This window comes from Ceratotherium simum, chromosome 17, assembly GCF_057802395.1.
Source record: "Ceratotherium simum simum isolate JZ-2026a chromosome 17, ASM5780239v1, whole genome shotgun sequence".
In the NCBI taxonomy this organism is placed as follows: domain Eukaryota; kingdom Metazoa; phylum Chordata; class Mammalia; order Perissodactyla; family Rhinocerotidae; genus Ceratotherium; species Ceratotherium simum.
Genome location: NC_141916.1, coordinates 41,527,471 through 41,554,768, shown reverse-complemented (window position 1 = coordinate 41,554,768; position 27,298 = coordinate 41,527,471). Strand labels below are relative to the sequence as shown.

General features: G+C 41.6%; 1 pseudogene; it reads right to left on the bottom strand.

Annotated features, from left to right (window-relative positions):
- Window positions 1–2,016: 2,016 nt before the first annotated feature.
- Window positions 2,017–2,536, bottom strand: LOC101404910 (ferritin light chain pseudogene; annotated as a pseudogene).
- Between the last annotated feature and the right edge of the window lie 24,762 nt (window positions 2,537–27,298).

Below are 27,298 nucleotides of genomic sequence, written 5' to 3'. Positions count from 1 at the left end.
TACCATTTGTGTCTCTTTGGGCAATGTCGTAACTTTTCTAAGCCTCAGTTATTTCACCTTTAATGGGAATACCTATCTCAGAAGGTTCCTGTGAATATCAAATGAGATAATATATATAAACCACTTAGTACAGATTAGGGCACATGGTAAGTTATCAGTAAATATTGTTATAAATAATTGTTATTGAAATTTAAAAATTACTGTTACGGAATGAATTGTCTTCCCCAAAATTCATATCTTGAAGCCCCAACCCTCAATGTGACTGTATTTGGAGAAAGAGACTTTAAGTAGGTAATTAAGGTTAAATGAGGTCAGAAAGGTTGGGGCCCTAATCCAACAGGACTGGTGTCCTTAAAAGGAGAGGAAGAGATACCAGACACTTCTCTCTCTCTGCACCTGCTCACAGAGGAAAGACCATGTGAGGGCACAGTGAGAAAGTGGCCATCTACAAGCCAGAAGGAGAGGTCTCGCCAAAACCTAACCCTGACAGCACCTTGATCTTGGACTTCTAGCCTCCAGAACCGTGAGAAAATAAATTTCTGTTGTTTAAGCCACCTAGTCTGTGGTATTACGTTATGCAAGCCCTAGCAGACTAATACACTGTTTAATGAAAATAAACTCAATAATAAACAAAAAAATTAAGAAGCTTATTCTTTTGAATACCAACAGGGTCAATATCAGAGAACTTTCCTTTTAGCAAGACAATGAAGATTTTTTTCCCAGCAACCTAGATAATGATAGTTGAACACAAGTATTTTGTTGCAGCTTTACAAATTCATCATAAAATCAGTTCGTGTGTTGGCTGTCTATCTGAGGGGATTGGTTCACATGTCCTTCATCCTCTAGCAAAAGAGTCCAGGTTTGTTCATATGGTGGCAGAATTCAAGGAGCAGCACAGGACAAACTCCAATGTGAAAGCACTTTTTAAGCTTCTGCTTTCATTACATTGGCCAAAGGGTCACATGACCTACCCAGATTCAAGAGTGAAGAAGATTCTACCGTTTGGTCGGAGGAGAAGAATTTGAGGCCATTTTTGCAATTTACCACACCTTTTATGTTGCCTGCAGAACAAGACCTCCTAAAATCTAAGCTGAACTACCTGTGTCATAGAGCTATGTCAATCTCGTTGTCTTACGAGAACTGCATATAGTCATGAGTCTTATTTTAAGCCTGTTCACAAATTCTCTTTTTACATGTCACTAATGCTGTAGATACTTACTTGCTTGATGCTGTTTTCTTGTTTGTTCAAGGACTGGTAGGAAAGACCTTGAATCAACTTCGAAAGAATCACTCATTGTTTCTTGTTAATTGTAGGAATTAGACATGAGTTTCACCAGTAAAGCTATTAGTAGAATCATGAATGTTCAGGGACTCCAAGAGCTGAGATATTGTTCAGTTTTACGTACAATACAGAAAGGTCTTTTGGTTTTCTTTAAGAAGAAAATCAGCTGGTTCTTTTGGCTTCAGGCATTTCAGTATAACACCACAGAGTTCCAGAATGCCATCTTCTCCTGTATTCAATGGATGGGGGTGCGGATGGGATGTCTGCCAGGAAATAATAAGTTCAGTTCCAAGAATCCTCCTCCTTCTGATTCCAGGGTAACCAAGGCCTTCCTGGTTATCTGTGAAGTTGACCTGCATTTTGAGGGATTTTAAGACCCGGGGGGTGGGGTGACGGGGGAGGGGGTGGGGTGGTGGTGGTTAATATTCTCCTTTGAGTTTGGTGCGTTCTCCAACTGAGGATAACAAATGGTCTAAATGTGGTCATTGAGTCACTGAACAGATTTTGGATAATATAGTGTGTAGAAAGAAACTTCTTGATGCAAATAGTTTGCAAGACTAGAATCTTTTTTTTTTTTTTTTCCTGCTAAAAGCTTTATTCTTTCCATCTGGTCCACAGCTTGAGTGAGGGCTCCAGGATGGTTAAAAAGCAGCCTTAGTGGCTGCAGGGAGGGGCTCAGGTCGAAGCCCTGACACCAGGGGGAATGTTAGGGAGGCCCCTGGGATGGGAGGCTCCTAGTCATGTTGGAGGTTGAGCCTTTCGAAGAGATACTCGCCCAGACCAGCTTGGGGGCTGGCCAGCCTGCGGAGGTGAGTCAGGTGGTCGCTATCTTCTTGGTGAGTTTCACCTCCTCATCTAGGAAGTGGCTCTCCAGGAAGCCACAGAGATGGGGGTCTGCGCGGGGAGAACCCAGGACATGCAGATCCAAAAGGACCTGGTTCAAGTTCTTCTCCAGGACCACGACGGCTTCCAGGGCGTCCAAGGTTTTACCCCACTCATTTTGGCACGGCTTCTGCACATCCTGGAAGAGGGCGCGGCCACTCTCTGGATTTGCATCAAGAGACGCTCTGCACCCTCCCGCTTCTCCTCCGCCAACTCGAGCAAGTGGCCCACGTCCTCCAGAGCCACAAAGGCACGGTCGAAAGGAAAGCTGAGAGAGAGGGGGGTGTAGGAGGCCCGCAGACGCAGAGCCACCAGGCGGTTGACGGCGGCCCCCACCTCGGTGGAATAATTGTGATGAATCTGGGAGCTCATGGTTGGTCGCAATAAGCACGAGAAACGGTGTGGGCTGGTCCTGGATGCAGAGGAAGGCAGAGAAGATGGTCCTGGAGGTTGTGTCTGGAAAACAGGTTGCAGGGTGATGGGAGGCTGGAAGAAGGGGCGTCCCCGAGTCTGTTCCGTCAAAACTGTTGAAGCCAAGAGACGGATCCGTGGGATCGCAGGGCGCACCGTGAGCCAGAATCATTTTTGAGAAACTTTCTCAAGACTGATGTAACTTATAACACAGAGGGTATATATATATCGCAATATTATATATATTTGGATAGGTTTCTGTTCTCTCCAGTTGTAGAAGATATATTCTTTAAGTATCTAATTTAATCACAACACTTTCAGAAACTGTTCCTGCAGTGACTTGCAGAATAGCCTCGTATTGTAAACACTTATTCTTTTACCTGCTTTGAAAAGTGCTGCTACCTTCTTTTGGAGGATTGTTGACGCATCCTTAGCTCAGATATGTGGTTTTGGTGAGGCTGACTTTCTTTACCACAGGCTGGGCATCTCACAGTACCCCATTTTCTTAGCCTGAGTGCTTGATCAGGGATGAAAGAAGTTAGTTGGACCAATCAGAGACTTTCCTCAGCTTTTTTTTTAATGCGAGGGGCGTGAGCTCTCTTTTTTTCTATGGTCATATAAGGATAGTGCTGGATTACGGATGTGCAGCCACATAACATCTAGAAACAATAATCTTTGTGCTTTTTGTTCCCCACTTCCTTATGTTACTTCCTCCAAGGTATTGTCATTGCCTTGAGAAGAAGAAAGCAAGAAATAACTGAATATTAGGAGGTTTTTTTTTTCCTTACTTTCTCCAAACTCAGTTTTGAGAGTCACAAGAGAGAACCTAGGGAATCTAGACGCAGAATTTTTACTATAGCTATACAATTAGCAAGAAACTTGAAGAAGAATGAGATGGCCTTATCTGTACCCATTATCTGTACCCATTAGGACCCCTGGGCTAGGAGAGATGGGGCCTTGCTTACAGGGGATCAGAGTTGGGGTGTGAGAGGTCCTCATCTGGTGAGGTCCAGGTGGCAAGGAATTGGGTCAGCATTAGGAGCCTGATGCGAGTTTCACTGGTGGCTGTCTTGGGAAGCCAATGGGAGGCAAGCCGATGCTTGTGGATCATTCATCACCCTTCAAGGGTGCATCACGTGACATGTGTGGATTGTGCATCAGAAGGGCACCTGCCCACACCCTGAGACTTTGACACCCTCTATTGAAATTGTCCAGTCTGTACATTTCAAAGGTCCGGTGCACTTCTCCTTGTTTTCCCCTCCCTCTTCTCTCCAACAACACAGGGGAGAGGAATCTTAAGATCCAGAAGAATGATTTGTTTTTCTCCATACAGTGAACAGTTTTCTCAACCTCATCTAATAAACAATCTACTCTATTCTCATTAATTGATATCTATAACATTTATGTATATAAATGGGCCTGTCTCTGGCAGGCCACCATTTAAAATAAGAGGCTTCAAATTTTCCTGCATTTTCCATAAAAGCTGAAGGATAGAAGGAAAGAAAAGAGCCATGGAACATCCACACTCTGTCAGCGGCCTGTGGTGGAGTAGGCAGCCCTGGAACTGCAAAACTCATCAGCTGAGCCTACATAGGTTTTTGTTTTCTTTTTCCCTACATAGGTTTTTAATATCTGGTGGATTGCACAAATGGAACTTTGTAAATTTGAGTGGAGAAGGCTGGAGAATCTGGCAAAGCAGGGTTATATCCATGCTACTCAATTAAAAAAGAAAAACAAGCGGGGGAAGAATGGGAACAGAGCAGATGGGTTACATAGAAATTTCTGGAATATTCTGAGAACATTATGGGTTAAATAGGATTTTATGAACTTGCCTGGGAAGCTAATGATTGTTTCTATGAGAAAATGTATTCTAGTTTTCAACACACATAGTGGGTGGAAGTGTTGACTTTTATCTCCATGGAGAAAGAGAATTTTACAGCAATGAGAGTAGGGTCTCATTGGATGAGACCATATGGATATGCCTGGGTCATATCCATACATATCTTTATGAAAAGTAAAAAAGCTTGGAAATAGTGGGAACAGAGCCCAGAGTGCAGGACTTGGTGAGAAAGTAGGCCAGAGCTCCCCTTCCTGGATGTGAGCGCCTTGACTTCTTCATGTGCTGGTTGGAGTGCAAACGGCTGATAATGTCGCTGAAGCCTGGACTATCTTCAAAGCCTGCCTGGCATGAAATGTGATATTGGTGTAGTGTCTCCTTTCCTTCTTGTTCTGGGGACAAGTGGCACAGGCTTGATGCCTGGGCATCCCCGTGAACTTGTGGAATGGGGTGGGGCCAAGCTTGGCCAGTACCTTACAGGTTCTGTCTGTGGAACTGGGGAGCATCGTCTCTCACTGACTTAATCAGTTAGAACATGAGACTAAGATAGCTTTTGATCTGTCTTGCGCAGATTTGGTTTAGAAAAATCTTAAAAATATACTGAAAGTGGCTAAAATTTTCTCCATATCTACTGCCTAGATGCAATCACTTTATGCTGGAAATATATATCGATATCTGAGCACATAGAATGGGAGGTATTAGGTGGTATGGAAAAACAGATGGGTAACCTCTCTTGTTTTTCTCCCTACTCCTTCTCTTTTCCTCCATCTTCTCTTTTTTAAAAGTTAATTTAATAGGTTAAGGACATCTTTAAGTGACTGTAAAAAATAAGGTTTATGTTTAGACAATTTTCCCAGCTGGAATGCTCTGTTTAAAACACTCTGTTTTCATGGCCTGCTGTTTATTTTACATTCAGAGATGTGGGCACGTGGGAACTATTTGCAGAAAATATCTCCCTTTGCTTCTACAATTGATATAATACAGAAGCAGAGGGTAGAGTTTCAACAAGCTGCCTTTCTAAAGCCAGATGTACAGTCTTGCCTTTTATTGCTATTGGCAAGTATATTTATGAGAAAAAAAGAGGAAGTTATGGAAAGTAATGAAGAGATAAATCCATTCTGTCGCTGAAAGTATATTAACACCCAAGATTTACAGAAATAAGAAAGTTCTCAGTGATCATTTGGGGTTGAATTCTGGTGGAAATGCTCAGGACAATTTTGCCTACTTGCATTGAAAAATCATAATTGATTATAAAAGCATGTGCCTTAGTTTACACTCTCAGCACATTTACTATCAATGATTGATTGCAAGAGCCTTCAAACTTATCTATGTTTAATTTCAATTTCTCCTTCCCCAATCAATGCCCCCCATATCCAGCCACCAGAGCCATCTTCACAACTGCAGATCTGACCATGGCTCCTCCTTGTCTTAAAATGGTATAATGGTTGTTTCCTGTTGCTTCTAGAAGAGGTGAAAACTTGTGGTCTGCTGGCTGAAATCAGCTTTCAAGCATATATATAATTTTTTTTTGGCCCACACACAGCCTGAAAAAACATGTAATAGTTGCCAAGATTAAAAAATTAGAGAATTTGACAGAAAAATATGGATATTCCGCTATAATTAAAAAACTGGAAGCTCTGGCAACACTAGCCTTACATTTTGTATAAAAATCGTTGAACTGTTCCATTTGGAAGGGCACAGTTTCCCCAGTTTCCCACAGGGTCCTACACTTCCTGTCTTTTTTCTCATTTACATGATCTCGTTTTGCTCATTTACACGATCTGTTTGACATTTACAGGCATTTAAATTTTCAACTCCTGGACTGCGGGCTCAAGTCCAGCTCCTTACTCTTGTGTATAAGGACCATCTGACTCTTATTAACTTTTTTAGGCTCATTTCTCACATTTTCTCCTCTTGAACTTTATACTCCAAAAACAGTTTCCCCTAAGACGCTGTGTGATTTTTACCATTTCCAGGCCTTTCTGAAAAGCCTTCCCTGCTTACCAAGCTATTTTTTCCTTCTGGAAAGTGTTTTCCTGATTTCTTTTGAGTTAACCATTCCCTCTTGTTTTTTTTTCCGAGCATTGAACATACTTCCATGATTAACTATATTACTACTCTATATTTTACTTATTGGTGTAAAATGAGGAGGAACTTTCTTTTACGGGCAGCAGGCATAAAATTCCTTGTGGGGGGATCCAAGCCTTTGAACAGGGGTAGCTTTGACAAGCTTGCTCAGGAGCTGCAGCTGAGCCCCAGGCTAAGGAGGGAGTCGTCCGGGACTCGGAACCGGAAGCTGGGCTTGAGTTCCTCGTAGGGAAGGAGGGCAGGAGTGTCTGCGCTGGGGCTGGAGAGTAAAACTGAGAAGACAGAGAAGGGAGACTTGAAAGGAGGAGAGAAATTTCAAATAGAGGATTTTTTAAGTAAAAACCACCAGGAGAACTAAATATAGAATTAGTTGAAGAGAATTAAAAGAGTGACCCTGGAGGATGGACTGTGAGTGGAAAGCAGGTGGGTGAGACAGCTGCTTTTTACCACAAGACTTCTGTAGTTTTTGAGTTTTAAAAATCAGATGCACACATTAGGGCCGGCCTGGTGGCGTAGCAGTTAAGTGCGCGTGCTCTGCTTCCACGGCCCAGGGTTCCCAGGTTCAAATCCCAGGCGCACCGACACACTGCTTGTCAAGCCATGCTGTGGCGGTGTCCCATATAACGTAGAGGAAGATGGGCACAGATGTTAGCTCAGGGCCAGTCTTCCTCAGCAAAAAGAGGAGGATTGGCAACAGATGTTAGCTCAGGGCTGATCTTCCTCACAGAAAAAAAAATCAGATGCACATAATAGTTTGATAAAATATTTAAAAATTATATTTAGGAAAACATAAATGTAACAGTTGATTATATGTGATATGATCCTTTTCCATGATCCCATAAATCTCCGTAGAGGATTTAAACAATCGCCAAATTTGGAGTGATTCTTTTTTTTTTTTTTATAATTTTATTTATTTATTTTCCTCCAAAGCCCCAGTAGATAGTTGTATGTCATAGCTGCCCATCCTTCTAGTTGCTGTATGTGGGACGTGGCCTCAGCATGGCTGGAGAAGCGGCGCGTCAGTGCGGGCATGGGATCCGAACGGGGCTGCCAGCAGCGGAGCGCGGGCACTTAACCGCTAAGCCACGGGGCTGGCCCTGGAGTGATTCTAAACCAGTGCAGGAGCTGGGTTCTAAGTACTGGCCGATGTGAGACCAAAAGTGTCAGCTTGTGAAGGTCAGAACTGATATCTTAGCTGCATTTATACAATAGTCCCCCTTTATCCATGGTTTCCCTTTCTGTGGTTTCAGTTACCTGAAGTTAACTCTGATCCAAAAATATTAAATAGAAAATACTAGTAATAAACAATTCATAAATTTTACATTGCATGCTGTTCTGAGTAGTGTGATGAAATCTCACCCCATCCCGCCCTGGACATTATGTCACAATGCCTACGTCGTTCCCCTCACTTCCTCTCATCACGTTGGTGTTGTATCGTCTCACATCATCGTGAGAAGGGTGAGTACAGTACAATAAGATAGACAGAGAGAGACCACAGTCACATAACTCTTATTATAGTGTATTACAATTGTTCTATTTTATTATTAGTTATTGTTGTTAATCTCTTACTGTGCCTAATTTATAAATTAAACTTTATCATAGGTATGTACGTATAGGAAAAAAAACATAGTACATATAGGGTTTGGTACTATTGGCGGTTTCAGGCATCCACTGGGGGTCTTGGAATGTATCCCCCACAGATAAGGGGAAACTACTGCATTTTTCTAAATAGAATATTACAGAAAGCTTGAGATAAAAAATCATAGTCCCCACCCTACTATTTATCAGCCCGGTCCCATCCTCCAGGGTCAATCTCTTTTAATTCTTTTAAACTGATTCTGTATTTGGCTCTTCTGGTAGTTATCTTCATATTCCCAAATAATGTGCTAAGGTCACTGCCATAGATTCTATTTTCTAAAGACAATCAGGACAATATCTCCTATCTCATGTAACTTTTTTCCTTTAATTTTATTTTATTGTGGAAATAACACAATGTGAGATCTACCCTCTTAAATTTTAAAGCGTACAATATACTCTTGTTGATTTTAGGTGCGATGTTGTACAGCAGATCTCTAGAGCTCAGTCATTTTGCTTGACCAAAACCTTATGCCTGATGATTAGTGACTCCTCCTTTCCTCCTCCCCCCAGGCTCTGGCAACCACCATTACACTCTCTGATTCTATAAATTAGACTATTTTAGATGCCTCATTTAAGTGGAATCATGTGGTTTTTGTCTGTCTGTGACTGGCGTATTTCATTTAGCATTTCCTCAAGTCACATAACTTTCTAGAAACTTGCCATTCTCCTATTAAGAGATAGAGTTTTTGTCCCCTCCCCTTGAACCTTGGAGGGTCTTTTTTTTTGCAAATAAAAAACCTTTTTTTTTTTTTTAGGGGGCAGCCCGGTGGCGCAAGCGGTTAAGTGTGCACACTCTGCTGCGGCGGCCTGGGGTTTGCTGGTTCGGATCCCGGGTGCACACCGACACACTGCTTGGCAAGCCATGCTGTGATGGCGTCCCATATAAAGTGGAGGAAGATGGGCATGGATGTTAGCCCAGGGCCAGTCTTCCTTGGCAAAAAAAGAGGAGGATTGGCAGATGTTAGCACAGGGCTGGTCTCCTCACAAAAAAAAAAAAAAAATTTTTTTTAACTTTATAATGGAAACTTCCATCTGGATATAGGCACGACTGTCACAAACTGATGTCATTAACAATTTAACATGCAGGCAAGTCATCCTCAAATACTAACGGGTGTATTACCATTCTCATAGCTTTAGAGCTGAGAAAATAAGGAATGTAGTTAGTATGTTAACTGGAGAGCAGTTCTCCACAAGTTCAGACTTGACCCTGCCTCCCACCCACTCAAGCATCCTGGTGTCGCAGCAAGATCTTCCTCTAGCTCCCTATCAGCTGCTGCTTCCAGAGGGCAGAGTCAGACGCCTGAATCGAGGAGAGTCACTCAAGCTTTGGAGCAGGGTCCTGCTGCCCACCTGCAGTGCAATTATCTTGGAAGTTTAAATGTGGCACAGAAAAGCCGTCATGAACTGGGAAGTACTAAAGTGGACTCTGCCAATCAAAGTGATCTGGTTTAAGCCTAACTAGGCCCAACTATCCCCTCTCAGAATGGACTTGCAGAGCCTGGCTGCACTCATTTACTGTGCTGTCCCTTGAGCCAATTAGTGAGAAAGGGCTCCGTCCATAGGGGTGATGCTAACAAAGTAGGAAAAAGAAAAGAGAACACAGTGCCCGGTACAATCTCACATACCTTAGGTGCTTAACAAATGTTTGCTTGTAGATCTAGCTATTGGAAAGTACACAATTAATAAGCTCAATAAATTACCCCAGAGTAAAGACATCCTGGTAGCCCAATTCGGATCAAGAAATAGAACATTATCGGCAAGCCAGAAGCCTCTCCAGAGCTCCCTGCGGTCACTGCATCCTTTTCTCCCAAAGGTAAACACTATCCTCATTTCCGGCACCATAGTTCATTCAGTTTAGTCCTGGCACCTCACACATGGGAAACAACAAATGATTATTCTAACACCATAATTTAGATTTGCCTGTTTTTTAACTTTATATAAATGCAATTGTACAGTATATAGGTTTGTGAGCTTCGTCTACGTTGAAGCATATAGTTGTAGTAGACTCATTTTTTACCCCTGTACTCAATTGCATGCATATATCATGATACATACACATACCTTTTCTACTGATGAAAGATATTTGGGTTGTTTCCAGCTTTGGGCTCTTACAAATAATGCAGCAGCGAGCATTCTCTGGCTTGTCTTTTGGGGTACATATGTATGCATTTCTGTTGAGTATATATCTAGGAGTAAATTGCTAGGTTCTAGGGTATGTGCAAATTTTTTTCTTAATTTTTCCAATTTTATTGAGAAATAATTAACATATAACATTGGATACATTTCAGGTATACAACATGATGTTTTGATACACGTATATTGCAAAATGATTACCACAGTAGATTTAGTTGACCTCCATCGTGTCATGTAGTTATCTTTTTTTTTTTTTTGTGGTGAGAACATTTAAGATGTATTCTCTTAGCCACTTTCAGGTATATAATACAGTATTTTTAGCTGCAGTCACCCTGCTCTACATTAGATCCCCAGAATTTACCTTATAATTGGAAATTTGTATCCTTTGACCAACATCTCCCCATTTTCTCCACTCCCAGCCCCTGGCAACCACAATTTTCCTCTCTGTTTCTGTGAGTTTGGCTTTTTTATATTCCATGTATAAGTGAGAACATACAGTATGTATTTTGTCTTTCTCTGTCTAACTTATTTCACTTAGCATAATGCCCTCAAGGTCTGTCCATATTGTCGCAAATGGCAGGACTTCCTTCTTTCTCGTGGCTAAATAGTATTCCATTGAGTATATATACACCACATCTTCTTTTCCATTCATCTGTTGATGGACGCTTTAGGTTTCCATATCTTGCCTGTTGTGAAAAATGCTGCAATGAACACGGGAGTGCTGATATCTCTTTGAGATCCTGATTTCATTTCCTTTGGATAAATACCGAGAAGTGGGATTGCTGGATCATATAGTAGTTCTATTTTTAATTTTTTGAGGAAACTCCATACAGTTTCCTATAGTGGCTGCAGCAATTTACATTCCCACTAACAGTGCACAAGGGTTCCTTTTTCTCCACATCAAAACCAAGATTTATTATCTCTTTTTGATAGTAGCTGTTCTAACAGGTGTGAGGTGGCATCTCATTTTGGTTTTGGTTCGCATTTCTCTGATGATTGGCGATGTTGAGCATCTTTTCATGTACCTGTATGCTATTTGTATGTCTTCTCTGAGGAGATCCTTTTTGACTGCCTTGACCAATAGAGTATTGTGGATGTGATGTTATGTGACTTCCAAGGTTAGGTCATAAAAATGTCATGAACTTCTGCCTTATTCACTTGTTATGGAAGCAGATGTAGGCAGAAGGAAACAGAATTAGAGAGAGAAGATATTACCCATAAGCCTTGAAGATGAAGGGAGAGCCAGGAACCAAGGAATATAAGGAATACAGCTCTAGAAGCTGGAAAAGGCAAGGAAAGAATTCTCCCCTAGAGCCTTCCAAGGGAGCACAGCCCTGCTGAACATTAATTTTGGCTCAGTGATACTGATTTTGCACTTCTGGCCTCCAGAACTATAAGAGAATAAAATTCTGCTGTTTTCAGCCACCATGTTTATGGTAATACATTACAGCAGCCATAGGAGACTGGTAGATGGCAAAGAAGTACATGAAAAGATGCTCAAAGTCATTAGTCATGAGGGAAGTGCAAATTAAAACCACAATGAGATACCACTACACACCCATTAGAATGACTAATATTGAAAAAAACAATAAATAAACTGACCAGTGTGTACTGAATACTAATTTTAATGAAAAATGGAATATGCAAATATATTTTCTTGTTTACATGAAAACTCTAGAAGGATATCCAAGAAATAAATGAGAGAGGTTACCTTTGGGGTGGGAGTGGGTGGGACCTGGGTGAGTGGAGAACAGCAAGAAAGTATTTTGACTGTAGTCTTTTTGTATTATTTGATTTTTGATTCTGAACTTGAGACTGTATTTGATATTTTAAAAATGAAGAATTATGCAATAGCAAATTAGATCTTGATGGGTGGTAATGAGGCTTCTTGACTGGCAGGTTTTATATTAAAGTGTATGACTAGGGAGCCTCCTGTTAAGCTGGGGATCCCTAAGTTCCAAAAGAATTTGTTGTGGGGCAACAACGTTGCCACTGGCTATTCTCCTTCACCCCAGGTGGTTCATCATATTTCATTGGAGGTAAACTGTTTTTTATTTTCCTGGGGGTGAGGGGATGGGGGTTGTCTGGCTGCTGAGCACTCTGCTCAAGGAGGCTGGGATGGAGAGGAGGCCAATCTATGCACAATTATTCTAGTTCAGCCTGGTTCCTCACTCTTGCCCTCCCTGGTAATAGGTGTCTCTGAATTCCTAAGCCCTTCTGGGGCTCTGCTGGGCCAACTGATTCCATCCTCATCCACAGCCCTCTCTATGTGTATTCCAGACTGTGGTTTCCTCTGCCCTACTTCATCAGTTACAAGTTTTCTACCTTCTAACTTTCAGAAATTTGTTGAAATGCTCTGCAGATGTGTCTCCCTTTTCCCCTATTCTCTCTGTTATTTGGAGTTTACACCTTTTAATTCCTATGCTATCATTTTATTATGGTCTTGGGAGGGAGAGGAAAGAAAGATGGACAGTCCATCATCTGGAGGAGAAACCAGTCCATTTATTGGCTATCTTCATCTCCCAACTAGTCTGTGAGCTCCTTGAGGGCAGGGAAGTTTATCACCCATTTTTGTATACCCAAAGTATGTTAACCGCTGTCCAGTCAGAAAAACAGAAATCATACTAAAGATTTCACCAAGGGGAATTTAATGTAGGGAATTGTTTATCCAGGTGTTGGATGATAGAGAAAACAAAAATGGGCACTGAGCTAATGTGGAGATAATTACTGAGGAGGCTGCTACCAATCCTAGTCCTAGGGAAACAACAGGGAAGAGGTTGAGATTGTCAAAAGCTAGAGCTCAGAGTAGGGGACCTGCATAGCTGGGGCTTAGGCCTCTGAGGAGTGGTTATGACCAGGTTGCAGCTGGTAACTCTGACGGCCTGAGATGAAGTTTGTTATGGGTGACAAAAGTGCTCGAGGCAGAAACCAGTTGCTGCAGCTGTAGCTAAGTGCCGCTGAAAGGAACACTAAGGAAAAGGGGAGACGGAAGGTGCAAGTTGCTTGTTTCCTCAACCTGCCTTCTAGTCTCTTTCTAGGGCAAAACTTAACAGGAAGCCAGTGGGCAAAGGAGTCTGGGAAATGTAGTTTACAAAATTTCTGTCTCAGCATCACAAAGCACAGTACAGAAGGTTTGGATTTGCAGTTGAGAGACAATAGCTAAAAAATGGCACAAAAGATATCTCTCTCTCTCTATATATATGTACGCACACACATGCAGTGTGTACAGGCATACCTCGTTTTATTGCACTTTGCTTTATTGTGCTTTGCAGATATTGCGATTTTTATAAATTGAAGGTTTGTGGCGACCCTGCGTCTAGCAAGTCTGTTGGTACCATTTTTCCGACAGCATTTGCTCACTTCATGTCTTTGTGTCACATTTTGGTAATTCTCACAATATTTCAAAACTTTTCATTATTATTATATTTGTTATGTTATCAGTGATCAGTGATCTTTGATGTTACATTGTCATTGTTTTGGGGTGCCACAAACTGCACCTATAAAAGATGGTGAACTTAATTGATAAAGGTTATGTGTGTTTTGACTACTGCACTGACTGGTCATTCCCCATCTCTCTGTCTCTCCTTGAGCTTCCCTATTCCCTGAGACACAACAATATTGAAATTAGGCCAATTAATAACCCTACAATGGCCTCTAATTGTTCAAGTGAAAGGAAGAGTTGCACATCTCTCACTTTAAATCAAAAGCTAGAAATGATTAAGCTTAGTGAGGAAGGCATGTCAAAAACTGAGATAGGCCAAAAGCTAGGCCTTTTGCACCAAACAATTATCTAAGTTGTGAATGCAAAGGAAAAGTTCTTGACGGAAATTAAAAGTGCTACTCCAGTGAACACACGAATGATAAGAAAGTGAAACAGCCTTATTGCTGATATGCGGAAAGTTTTAGTGGTCTGGATAGAAGATCAAACCAGCCACAACATCCCCTTAAGCTAAAGCCTAATCCACTGCAAGGCCCTAACTCTCTTCAATTCTGTGAAGGCTGAGAGAGGTGAGGAAGCTGCAGAAGAAAAGTTTGAAGCTAGCAGAGGTTGGTTCATGAGGTTTAAGGAAAGAAGCTGTTTCCAGAACATAGAAGTACCAAGTGAAGCAGCAAGTATGGATGTAGAAGCTGCAGCAAGTTATCCAGAAGCTCTAGCTAAGATAATTAATGAAGGTGGCTATGCTAAACAACTGATTTTCAATGTAGATGAAACAGAGTTATATTGGAAGAAGGTGCCATCTAGGACTTGCATAGCTAGAAAGGAGAAGACAATGCCTGGCTTCCAAGCTTCAAAGGACAGGCTGACTCTTTTGTTAGGGGCTCATGCGGCTGGTGACTTTAAGTTGAAGCCAATGCTCACTTAGCATTCCAAAAATTGTAGGGCCCTTAAGAATTATGCTAAGTCTACTCTGCCTGTGCTCTATAACTGGAACAACGAAGCCTGGATGACAGCACATCTGTTTGCAATATGCTTTACTGAATATTTTAAGCCCATTATAGAGAGCTGCTCAGCAAAAAAGATTCCTTTCGAAATATTACTGCTCATTGACAATGCACCTGGTCGCCCAAGAGCTCTGATGGAGATATACAATGAGATTAATGTTGTTTTCATGCCTGCTAACACAACATCCATTCTGCAGCCCATGGATCAAGGAGTAATTTTGACTTTTAGGTCTTATAGCCTTACGAAATGTATTTCTTAAATAATAGCTTCCATAGATAGTGATTCCTCTGATGGATCTGGGCAAAGTCAATTGAAAACCTTCTGGAAAGGAGTCACCATTCTAGATGCCATTAAGAACATTTCCAATTCATGGGAAGAGGTCAAAATATCAACATTAACAGGATTTTGGAAGAAGTTGGTTCCAACTTGCATGGATGACTTGGAGGCGTTCACGACTTCAGTGGAGGTAGTAGCTGCCGATGTGGTGGAAATAGCAAGAGAACTAGAATTAGCGGTGGAGCCTGAAGATGTGACTGAACTGCTGCAATCTCATGATAAAATTTTAATGGATGAGGAGTTGCTTCTTATGGATGAGCAAAGAAAGTGGTTTCCTTTTTTTTTTTTTTTAAGTAAGCTGCCTTTTTTTTTTTAATGAGGAAGATCAGCCCTGAGCTAACATCCATGCCAATCCTCCTCTTTTTGCTGAGGAAGACCGGCCCTGAGCTAACATCTATTGCCAATCCTCCTCCTTTTTTTCCCCTTTTCCTCCCCAAAGCCCCAGTAGATAGTTGTATGTCATAGTTGCACATCTTTCTCGTTGCTGTATGTGGGACGCCGCCTCAGTGTGGCCGGACAAGTGGTGTGTCGGTGCGCGCCTGGGATCCGAACCTGGGCCACCAGTAGTGGAGCGTGCACACTTAACTGCTAGGCCACAGGGCGGGCCCCCAGGAAAGTGGTTTCTTTAGGTGGAATCTACTCCTGGTGAAGATTGTTGAAATGACATCAAAAGATTTATAATATTACATAAACTTAGCAGATAAAGCAGCCACAGGGTTTGAGAAGATTGACTCTAATTTTAAAAGAGGTTCTACTGTGGATAAAATGCTATCAAACAGCATCACTTGCTACAGAGAAATTGTTTGTGAAAGGGAGAGTCAATCAATGCAATAAACTTTATTGTTGTCTTATTTTAAGAAATTGCCACAGCTGCCCCAGCCTTTGGCAATCACCATCCCGATCAGTCAGCAGCCATCAACATCAAGGCAAGACCCTCTACCTGCAGAAAGATTATGACTCACTGAAGGCTTAGATGATGGTTAGGATTTTTTAGCAATAAAGTATTTCTTAATTAAGGTACGTACATTTTTTTTAGACATAATGCTATTGCACACTTAATACACACAGTATAGTGTAAATGTAACATTTTGTTGTTTTTCGGGGGGGGAAGATTGGCCCTTAGCTAACATCTGTTGCCAGTCTTCCTCTTTTTTGCTGAGGAAGATTGGCCCTGAACTAACATCTGTGCCCATCTTCCTCTGTTTTGTATGTGGGATGCGGCCACAGCACGGCTTGATGAATGGTGCGTAGGTCTACGCCAGGGATTTGAACCCGTGAACCCTGGGCTGCTGAAGTGGAGCACGCAAACTTAACCACTATGCCACTGGGCTGGCCCCAAATGTCACTTTTATATGGATTGGGGAACCAGAAAATTGGTGTGACTCACTTTATTTTGATATTCGCCTTATTTTGGTGGTCTGGAACCAAACCTGCAATATCTCCAAGATATGCCTGTATTTTATATGTATATATAATATATTTTTGTATTATATTTTTGTATTATATATGTATATATAATATATTTTTGTAATATACTTTGTATATATATTACAAAAATATATATTTGTAGCACAGATCTTTCTTGAGAATTCTAGACTTGTATTTCTAACTATGTATCAGTCATCACTTTTTGGTTGTTCCATGGGGATATCAAAGGCAAATACAGAAAATTAACTACTAAGCACAAATAAATTTCTCCACGTCTATCTCACTGTACCTAAAAAATGCTACATGTCAACTTTGAATTGAATGGAAACAGAAGCAAAGGATTGCTTTCCAGAAGAAAGATGTTTAAACCCAAACTGAATGAATCACATTTTCACCAACACTTGTTCTTCTACATGTCTTCTTATCTCATAAAGGACAACATTGCCCAGCTACCAAAGACCAACTTAGGAGTCATGCTCTATAATTTGTTCTTCTTCAACCCCCACTTCCTGGACACTGAGTCTTGTCATTTTTACTTCTTAGTGTCTCTTAACTCCATCTTCTCTCCTATGTGGCTTCTGCTGTTGCCTTAACTGGGCCCTGGTAACATTTTCTGTGAACCACTGCAATTACCCCCAGATTGGTCTCCCAACTACCATCTTATCCTTCTACTCATTTTGCTGATGACCAGATTGATTTTTAAAAAATAGACAGATCTTACCAGATCAATGTCAAGTTTTTTTTTTTTTTTTGTGAGGAAGATCAGCCCTGTGCTAACATCTGCCAATCCTCCTCTTTTTTTGCTGAGGAAGACTGGCCCTGGGCTAACATCCGTGCCCATCTTCCTCCACTTTATATGGGATGCCGCCACAGCATGGCTTGCCAAGCGGTGCATCGTGCATGCCCGGGATCCGAACCCGCGAAGCCCAGGCCACCGCAGCGGAGCCCGCGCACTTAACCGCTTGCGCCACCTGGCCGGCCCCTCAATGTCAAGTTTTACCCTTCAATGGATAAAGGTGTTAGTGGTGTATAATTCCTCAAGACCAGTCTAAATTGGGGAGGGGAGAGCAGTGTGCAGTGTTAGTGACTGACAGAAGGTAGAAAGAGAAGATGGCTGAGCATGTCCGTGAACATGTTTGAAATTACTGAATTCCTGTTTTGTGCAAGGATTAGAGGGTGGTAAGATGAAATAGAGGAAAAGGATTGATCTTGAGACTTAGAAATTGAAAAGGTGAGATAAAAGGAACATGAGGTAAAGATTGGAAACAGAAGAGAGAAAAATAAAATTGGGATCATAACTTTTGTTTGTATTGAGTTGAGAAGTAACAGGATTTTTGCATTAATGTGAAGGAAATTATTTTATAAATCCCAGAAGTGTCTGTAACAGTTTCCGAAAAAGATGTAAAGAAAGAGACCCCAGTTGATATTGCAAAGGAGAGGGAAAAATGTAAAACAGGGAACGAAGATGTGGTTCCTTTTTGAAGTTCAAGAGAAGACCAAAGAAAGTTACAAAAAATTTCACAGAACTGCATTTTTTTCGTGGGTTTAATATCAAGAGATGCACCCCCATTTTTATGAGCTTGAAATGTTACTGACATCTGTTAAATGATCCTAAAAAAGAATGGTGCAGGCCTGACCTGGCATAAAGTATGGTTTATGGATTAGATTTGCCTTCTAAATGATTAACTCTGGTACATCCTCTATTTGAAAACAAGAGAATTAAAAATAAAACTAAAAAAATTATGGAAAATTGACAACTGATGAAGACAATGTGCTCACTTCTTCATTAGAAATAGCTACGGATCGACTTGTTAAAACAAAACAGAGGCAAAGCAGGGAAATTTACCTTTTCAAGCAAGATGGAAGATTTATGGGAAGGAGGTTGAAAATCTATTCAAAATTGTCTTGCAGTGCTGTAAGCTTTTGAAGATAATGGTGATAGAAAGGATAAGAAAGTAGCTAACATAAAATAGCTATTTCATTGTGATGTGGATAAAAATATTGCCGCCATTAATGCTTTGAGTTTAAATACATTATAAAAGGTCAAAAACAAACAAAACCAGGAAAAGCATTTTTCCTGTATAAATATGTGTTAGAATTAATAAAAGAAGCCCCTTTGTAATTTAAAAACAAAATCAAAAGGAATCCCTGAATTTCAGTTTACAGATGGGCTGTAACAAATTGCACTGTGTGTGTGCCCTTGTGTTGTTGGGTCGATGTGCTTTGCCCAGAATTGCCTGGCCAAGGGAGCCTGAGCCCTGGTGGGGCTGGCCTAGCCAGGACGAAGGAGGGTCTTTTTCTAATTTGTTTACTCGGAGGAAAGAACTTTTGTAATTCATCCTCCCAGAAGGGGCTGTTTTTCCTAATTCATTAAAAGTCTTGGGGCTGGCCTGGTGGCGTAGCAGCTAAGTTCCCCCGTTGGCGCATTCTGCTTCGGCCACCTGGCGTTAGCCAGATCGGATCCTGGGTGCAGACCTACTCATCACTCATCAAGCCGTGCTGAGGCGGCATCTCATATAGAAGAGCTACAACTCTACATCTATGATACACAACTAGGTACTGGGGCTTTGGGGAGAAAAAAGAAAAAGAGGAAGATTGGCAATAGATGTTAGCGCAGGGACAGTCTTCCTCCAAAAAAAAAAAAAGTCTTGTGCAGAGTTAGTAGTACAAATAAAGACCAGGAGGAGTCCCTGGCTGGGTGTGATAGAACATTGGTCTGGAAATATGTAGGCCCAAGTTTAAAACCGTTCTGCATCACTAACCATGAGTGTGGCCTTGACTTCTCTAAATCTCAATTTTCTCATCTGAAAAATCACTTAGGTTACCTCAGAGTGTCGCTATGAACATTAAATGTGATACGATATGTAAAAGTGTTTTGTAAACTGTAAAGCACCATTCAGTCTTCATTCAGTAAACATATATTGAACACCTACTGTATGCCAGGTACTTTGTTAAGCCCTGCAGATACAAAGCTGAAAGAGATCCAGTCCTTGCGTGCAGGGAGCTCACAATCGATGGGAATGGCTGATGAGCCCACAGATCAAAATGCATTGTGATCTAGAACATAAAAAAACGCTATGGACTTGTAGAAGATTGAGGGATCCTCTTAATGGAAGATCCCTGGACCCCTGGTGCACCTCATCAGAAGTTGACACCGTCAATTAGATGACTTCAGATCTATAGTACTATGTATATCTGGATAGGAAAATGGAAGACACAGGTACAGGACCACCTCTAGCACAAAGTTACCTTTGTGGGAATTAGAGAAACCCCTCTGGACAGATAAATTGCAAAATGTGCTCCCCACCCACTGCAAACACCAATCAGAAAAAGGCATTCCTCTGGGTGCACCAAGTCAGCCCTGGGCCAGGGCACAAGGCCTGGTGGTCAGAGGGCGAGATTGGAGCCGTCTCTTACACTTCCCTGGCAAGGGGCCATTGTATTGGGCACAACATTAAATCATTAAACATGGTGGCCTGCCAGGGGTAGGTTTTTGCAGTTCTTGCTTTTGAAGATTACAATTAAAAAAAAAAAAAAACAGCAGGATATAACACATGCACCCATATGTGCGTGCAATTTAGGAAAGGACTTATATTTGCGAACTTGGCTTATGCAGACAGACTGATGTACTCCTGGAGGGAGGGGAGCTCTTTGCAATAACTGAGGGAGACTCTCGTCAGCTTTCCTGTGTGAGCTTGAACAGATTTTGTAGAGGTGCATCAGAGCCCCCCAGGAACACAGAAACCACTCTGAGTAGTTAGACAGGGAAAGTTTAATGCAGGAATTGGTCACACAGGGGATGGGATTGCTGAGAAGTCAAAGAGGAGACGGTGAGCCAAACCTGGTACTGGCAATGGCAGGAAGCTAATGTCACTTTCAGGCTGGAGTGACAGAGGGAGGAGTTAGTGTTACTAGAACCTAGAGGCAGGGTCACTTTATGGAAAGGGAAGCCACTGTTGGCCCCGGGTGGTATTGAGCTGGCACTACAGAGGGAGGAGACGAGCCCCTGCTGGAGATGCTGCTGAAGGCGTGACGGGGGGAGAGAAATACCCTGGGTTCTCCTTCCCTCCATGTCCCCAGTCTCTCCCATATCTCTCCTGGCAGATTTCAGATCCTCTAACTACAGGGGAACCTTGGAAATGAAGCCTACAGGGCTCAGCCCCCTGCTAGATAGAGCAAACCCGGGCAGGGGAGAGGAATGACATCTGAGGGCTTGCAGCCGCAAGCTTCATACAGTGAGAGAGAAGAAACTATGAGACTGAACTGAACAACCAAGAACTATACAAAGTTCTTTCTATAAAGTTGTTTAGAAAAGAGCATAGAGGAAGAGGAGTATAGGTTTACAGTTAAAGTTTATTGATAGGGGGCCAGCCCCGTGGCTTAGCAGTTAAGTGTGCGCGCTCCGCTACTGGAGGCCTGGGTTTGGATCCCGGGCACGCACAGATGCACCGCTTCTCCAGCCATGCTGAGGCAGCGTCCCACATACAGCAACTAGAAGGATGTGCAACTATGACATGCAACTATCTACTGGGGCTTTGGGGAAGAAAAAAAAGGAGGAGGATTGGCAATAGATGTTAGCTCAGGACCGGTCTTCCTCAGCAAAAAGCGGAGGATTGGCATGGATGTTAGCTCAGGGCTGATCTTCCTCACACACACACACACACAAAATTATTGATATACGGTGACTAACAAGTCTACATATCAAAGTGCAGAGAATGGCAAATAAAATGAATATACACATTTAAAGCATGAAACATGATAATTTGTGATTGATATCACTGAGACTTGGTGAAATGGGCCTATATTATATTATTAAAGAGGACGCATTTTCCGGTGGAGAAATTTCCTCCCTTCATTTTGTAGCACTTATCAGCTGTGTGAGGAACAGCCAGGGTGGAAGATAATGACAGTCTCATTTCCTCATAGCTCAGCTCAGCCTAATGATGAGCTTCAACAAGAGCTCCTGCCCCAGTCTCTCCCTCTAGCTCAAGGGAAGGCATGATCCCCAAGGTCTCTCAAAAACTGCCTCTACCCCTGCTGTGAGCCCCTCTGGCCTTTAGTTCTCCCTCATGCTGAGATGAAACCAGGTTACTCTGGTTGTGAATCTGGATGCCTAATCACTAATCCTGTTGCTTAGGACTCTACTGCCTTTCTTTAGAAGACCACTTGGTTCTCTCTGATGTGAGCATCCTCTAAGACAGCGCTGTCCAGTAGAACTTTCTGTGATGGATTATCTTACAGGTTTATTCCACAAGGGGGAGCAATCTTTCCTTTGCCTTCCAAGTAATCCCAGGAATTAATCGAATTAACTCAGACAGTCAACATAGACTGAAATTTCATTGCAGCCTCAGACTTTGCTGAAAATTCTATTGTTTGTGTCCTCAGAGCCCCAGGCAACCAGGAGATTCCAATCCCCTCTTCCTGATGAAGTCAGAGGAGTCATAAAGACTGTGGAAAAATTCCTGGGTCAACGTGAATCTAGGAAGAGAGGACCTAAGGCAGCACTCCAGTTGTTCATGGCCACAGAGTGGTGTCGGAAGCATCTGGAAGGTTTTTTTTGTCCCTGAGAGAGGCATTTATGACATCTCTCAGAGGATGTCACCAAAGAAAATGGCCAAATCCAAAATGAAAACAATGACAAAAATAACAAAACCAGGAAGAGATAGATCCCAGAGAATGCCGGTGGACGACAGAGTTTGACAGTGGACTGGAAGCCTTCTTGCCATACAAACTTGACTCCTCATGTGGCCACTGGACTACATTTTCTGCCTTTGATGAAAGCATCAGAGAGGAAAATCCTGAATTGACTGAGCTTAAATCTAAATTGAGAAAATACAAAAGTGACCAAAGTTGCTTCCCCAGAAAACCTGAGTTACAAAACCACAATAGAGTAATTCTTTCATATGTATACCACAGGCATGGTAAAACACATTAATAGCAAAAAACAATTAAAGCAACAACACAGCAACAAAATAAAATCCCATCAATGGGAGAATAGGTCATTTGTGAAATTGCCATACCATGTAGTACTACACCATGGTGAAAATAAAGGAACTACTACTATGTGAACTGGTGTGGAAGAATTTCCAGAATATTGAGTGGAGGAAGCAAGTCATTAGAAGAATATATACAAATGTTATATAAGATAATAAACAGGCAAAACTGAGTAATACTTGCTTTAGGGATACAGGCGTAGTGGTAGTAGCTATAAAAATAAGTAGAGGAGTGGGCCGGACCCGTGGCTTAGCAGTTAAGTGCGCGAGCTCGGCTACTGGCGGCCCGGGTTCGGATCCTGGGCGCGCACTGATGCACCGCTTCTCCCACCATGCTGAGGCTGCGTCCCACATACAGCAACTAGAAAGATGTGCAACTATGACATGCAACTATCTACTGGGGCTTTGGGGAAGAAAAAAAAGGAGGAGGATTGGCAATAGATGTTAGCTCAGAACTGGTCTTCCTCAGCAAAAAGAGGAGGATTAGCATGGATGTTAGCTCAGGGCTGATCTTCCTCACACACACACACACAAAAATAAGTAGAGGAGTAATGCAAAAGTCAGGATAGTAGTTACCTCTTGAGTCCAGGAGGAGGATGGAATCAAGGTGGCTTCCATGGTTATAGTAATGTTCTTTTTCTTAGCCTGTGTGGTGGGACAAAGTTGTTCATTTTAAAAATTATTATTATCATTATTATTAAAATAACCTAAAATGTTAAGGGAATAGTACATGTACAGTGTGATATTTCTATAAAGTTTAAAATCATGTAGAACCATATGTTGTTTCTAGATTCATATTAAAATTATAAAATGTACCCCAAATTCAGGGTCATGGTTAATTCAGGGGAGAGAGAAGAAAAAAGGATCTTGCAGGATTCACAGGGGCTTTGATTGAAGCTGTCATTTGCATTTTTTATTTCTTTAGCTGAGTGGTGTTTGTTATATTTTTATATGCCTAAAATATTTTACCAAAATTATAAAAAGCAGAAACCAACGTGGCTTCATTGGAGAATCTGCAGGGAATGCAGCCTCAAAAGAGCAGATGGACCCAAGAGGAGAACACAAGAGAAAAGACAAATGCCAAATTACCTCTAGGTTCATTACAATAAGCACTAAAGATAGAAAGAGGTCATAGAAAGCCTGTGTTCAGAGCAAGGAGAACAGGGAAGCATTAGGCCTGCTGGCTGAAAATAATCTAATGTGAACAGATGGTTGTGAGAAAGCAGAGGGTCCCAGTATTTCATTCATTCAACACATTTGTATTGACTGTTTCCATTGGCTTTGTTCTCCTCATCTCCTATTTTGTATGTCTTCCTCAACAAGTGGATACCAAACTGCAAGGGATGGAAAAATTCCAAAAATAATCAGTGTCAAGTAGGTAAGGGATTAAGAGACTACTTAGCATCTCACATTTTTTGTTTGTGTGTTTGCTTGCTTATTTTTGAGAGGTGGCCTAGGACAGGAGTGAGGGTATGTGTTTTGGAAACAGATTGCCTGGGTTCAAATTCCAGGTCCACCAATTTCTAGCTGTGTGTTCTTAAACCAGCTGCTTAATCCCCTATACCTTAATTCTGTCACCCATAAAAACATGAATGACAGTATCTACCTTATGGGATTATGAAGATTAAATGAATTAATGTATATAAAGACCTCAGAACATGTGCCATATAAGAGTGTCCTATTAATTCTAACCTCCTGAAGTGTATTCAAATTTCCAGGGCTAAATTAATTACCACCCTAGAAACAATGTCAGAAATTCTACCAGTTGGTTACCCAAGAAGACATGGATGGGGTCAGGTGCGATGGGACTGGGACAGGGCAAGAAGATAATCAGATATGTCCAGGCAGAGGGGTAGACTAGAGAGAAAAATTTAGGAGTTATTAGTATGCAGATTTCAGTGGTTGATCTTAAAAATGGGTGATAAACTCTCTAGATGACACTGGATACCTTTTCATTATGAATGAAAACTCTCCCCACTGCTATTCAAGTGAGAAGTTTTATCTTGCTTCATTGTTCCCATTTACTTTCCTCTTAGGATGGCATTTGTTTGGAGTGCTATCTTTTTTGTGTGTGTGTGTGAGGAAGATTAGCCCTGAGCTAACATTTGATGCCAATCCTCCTCTTTTTTGCCGAGGAAGATTGGCCCTGGGCTAACATCCACACCCATCTTCCTCTACTTTATATGGGCTGCTGCCACAGCGTGGCTTGACAAGCGGTGCATCACTCCGTGCCCGGGATCTGAACCTGCGAGCCCCCAGGCCACCAAAGTGGAGTGCGAACTTAACTGCTATGCCACTGGGTGGGCCCCCCTGGAGTTCTATCTTTTTTCATGTATCCTATTTTCACAGTGACTTGAACGGACAGAGCTAGACATCAAGGAGGGAGAAGATAATGGTTTGTCATCTAAAGGGACAATAAAAGTTATTAGTAGCACACATGGACCCAGTAAGACCCTTTGGAAAAGGGATGCAAGCTTGTTTGGAAAAAGAAAAAGAAAACGCAAATTCCTGTGTGATTTAATTCTGATTCATAACAAAAAACTTTATGGGCATTCAACCATCTAGTTCTTTGATTTATTTGCTGATAATGAGGCCCAGAAAGCATATATTTTATTACTTTTTATATTTTTTCAAGTTTTGCTTATTTCAGTAACTGGAGAGCTGAAAACAGTATTTTTCAGATACTTCTACACAGCATTTCTTATAGCTGGGATATATATATATATATATTTTTTGTGTGTGTGGAAGATCAGCCCTGAGCTAATACCTGTCGCCAATCCTCCTCTTTTTGCTGAGGAAGATTGGCCCTGGGCTAACATCCATGCCCATCTTCCTCCACTTTATATGGGACACCACCACAGCATGGCTTGACAAGCGGTGTGTCTGTGTGCGCCTGGGATCCGAACCTGCGAACCCTGGGCCGCCGAAGTGGAGCGCGCTCACACAACCGCTTGCACCACCGGGCCGGTCCCTGGGATATTTTGATGCCACTGAAATGTCTTTACATTCTAGGTGCATCTGTTACTACGCTGAGGACCATTCAAAGCAATGTAAGTTTATGTCCCGCTCAGTAGGGCTTGCCAATTCTGGTCTGTGTCAGAGGCCTGCACTTGGTTATTTTTGCTCTTTTTTAGGAATGTGAGCAGCTTTCTCTAGCCCTTAAGGCTAAGGATTGAAAATTAAATTGGTAGAGGAAAATAATCTTTGGATAATTTTGCAGCCTGGCTAAACTTTCTATCCTATTTATTCAGTTATTATTGATTGCCTAATTTGTGCCAGTCATATTGATTCTGAAGATGCTGAATCTAATGATAGACTTTTTTTCAGAACACTTCACTAAGGTTCTAATTTGGTTGGTTTCCTGTGTCTCTATGTTCATTGTCATTGACTTTCTCTGTATGCTTATTGATCCCTTGGACTACATGTGCTTTTCCCCATAGTTGTCAGTCTGAAGTGGTTTTCTTCTCATAAGAAAAGCCAGGTTGGGCGAGCCCTGTGGCTTAGCGGTTAAGTGCGGGCGCTCTGCCACTGGCGGCCTGGGTTCGGATCCCAGGTGCGCACAGACGCACCGCTTCTCTGGCCATGCTGAGGCCGCGTCCCACATACAGCAAGTATAAGGATGTGCAACTATGACATACAACTATCTACTGGGGCTTTGGGGAAAAAAAAAGGAGGAGGACTGGCAATAGATGTTAGCTCAGAGCCGGTCTTCCTCAGCAAAAAGAGGAGGATTAGCATGGATGTTAGCTCAGGGCTGATCTTCCTCACAAAAAAAAAAAAAAAAAGAAAAGAACAAAGAAATGCCAGGTCACTGTCTAGGGAGCATTAAACAACTTTATGGTGATTGTATTCTGAAAGCACTTTAGGCAAGGAACTGGCCTAAAAGTGGTCACCTCATCTTATTTTGCTTGGCTTATTTACCATTTGTCTTAGTCTTGAAACCAAGAAATCTCAGTATCTATCTTAGTGTGTGGTCTCAGGTTTGGAAGGAATGGCTTGGCAGGATTTTTAGAAATATTAAGAGCTCCTTTGGATCATTCACCTACTCAACATAACGGGAAAAATGGCACCAAACTCTCTCTGAAATTGCAGTTAATTTGTAAGAATAATGAAGATGAATCTACCAAGAGAGAATATTTCACTACTTGGTGATAATTTAGCTTTTTAAAATTATATTAAAAAAGAAATCATTAACCACAGCAACAGCAGCAATATTTCTACCAGGACAGACAATTTTAATTAATTCCTTGGCTGTTAAACCCTCCAGGCCAATCCAAATGAGCAATAAAAAGGTAGTGAGAGAGGAGAATGTTTTCCTTTTTTGATTGTCAGCATTACCAGTCATATTTTTTTCACTCTTCTGTGTAGCAAACTGTCAGCTGCAGAAATGGCTAGGGAAAAATTTTAAAGTATTAAATACTCTCTTCATGGCTATTAAAATAAACATTCCATCTGCACATTATAAAATTAAGTGGGTCTAAGGAAAGTATTAGGTCTTAATATTCCTTCAGTACTTCTTTTGTTACATTAACTTCTCATCAAGAAGACGTAATGACAATTTCTGAGCTTGGCTAGAAGGAAGCAACATGGCTCTGATTTTCTTTCCAGAAGATGATGATTTAGGAATGGGAGCATTTATTTTCCTTTTGAATTGTGAACACAGTTGCTTCTCCTAGAATACCCAAACTGAACATTTTTCATCCCTATTTTCCTTCCAATTTCAGGGCATACAATAATTTGCCTTCCATAACTACAGATGGGTAAAGGCTTTCCCTTAGCATCCTCCTTGAATTCTTCACTTGGATTAATCTTAAGCCGAATTTGAA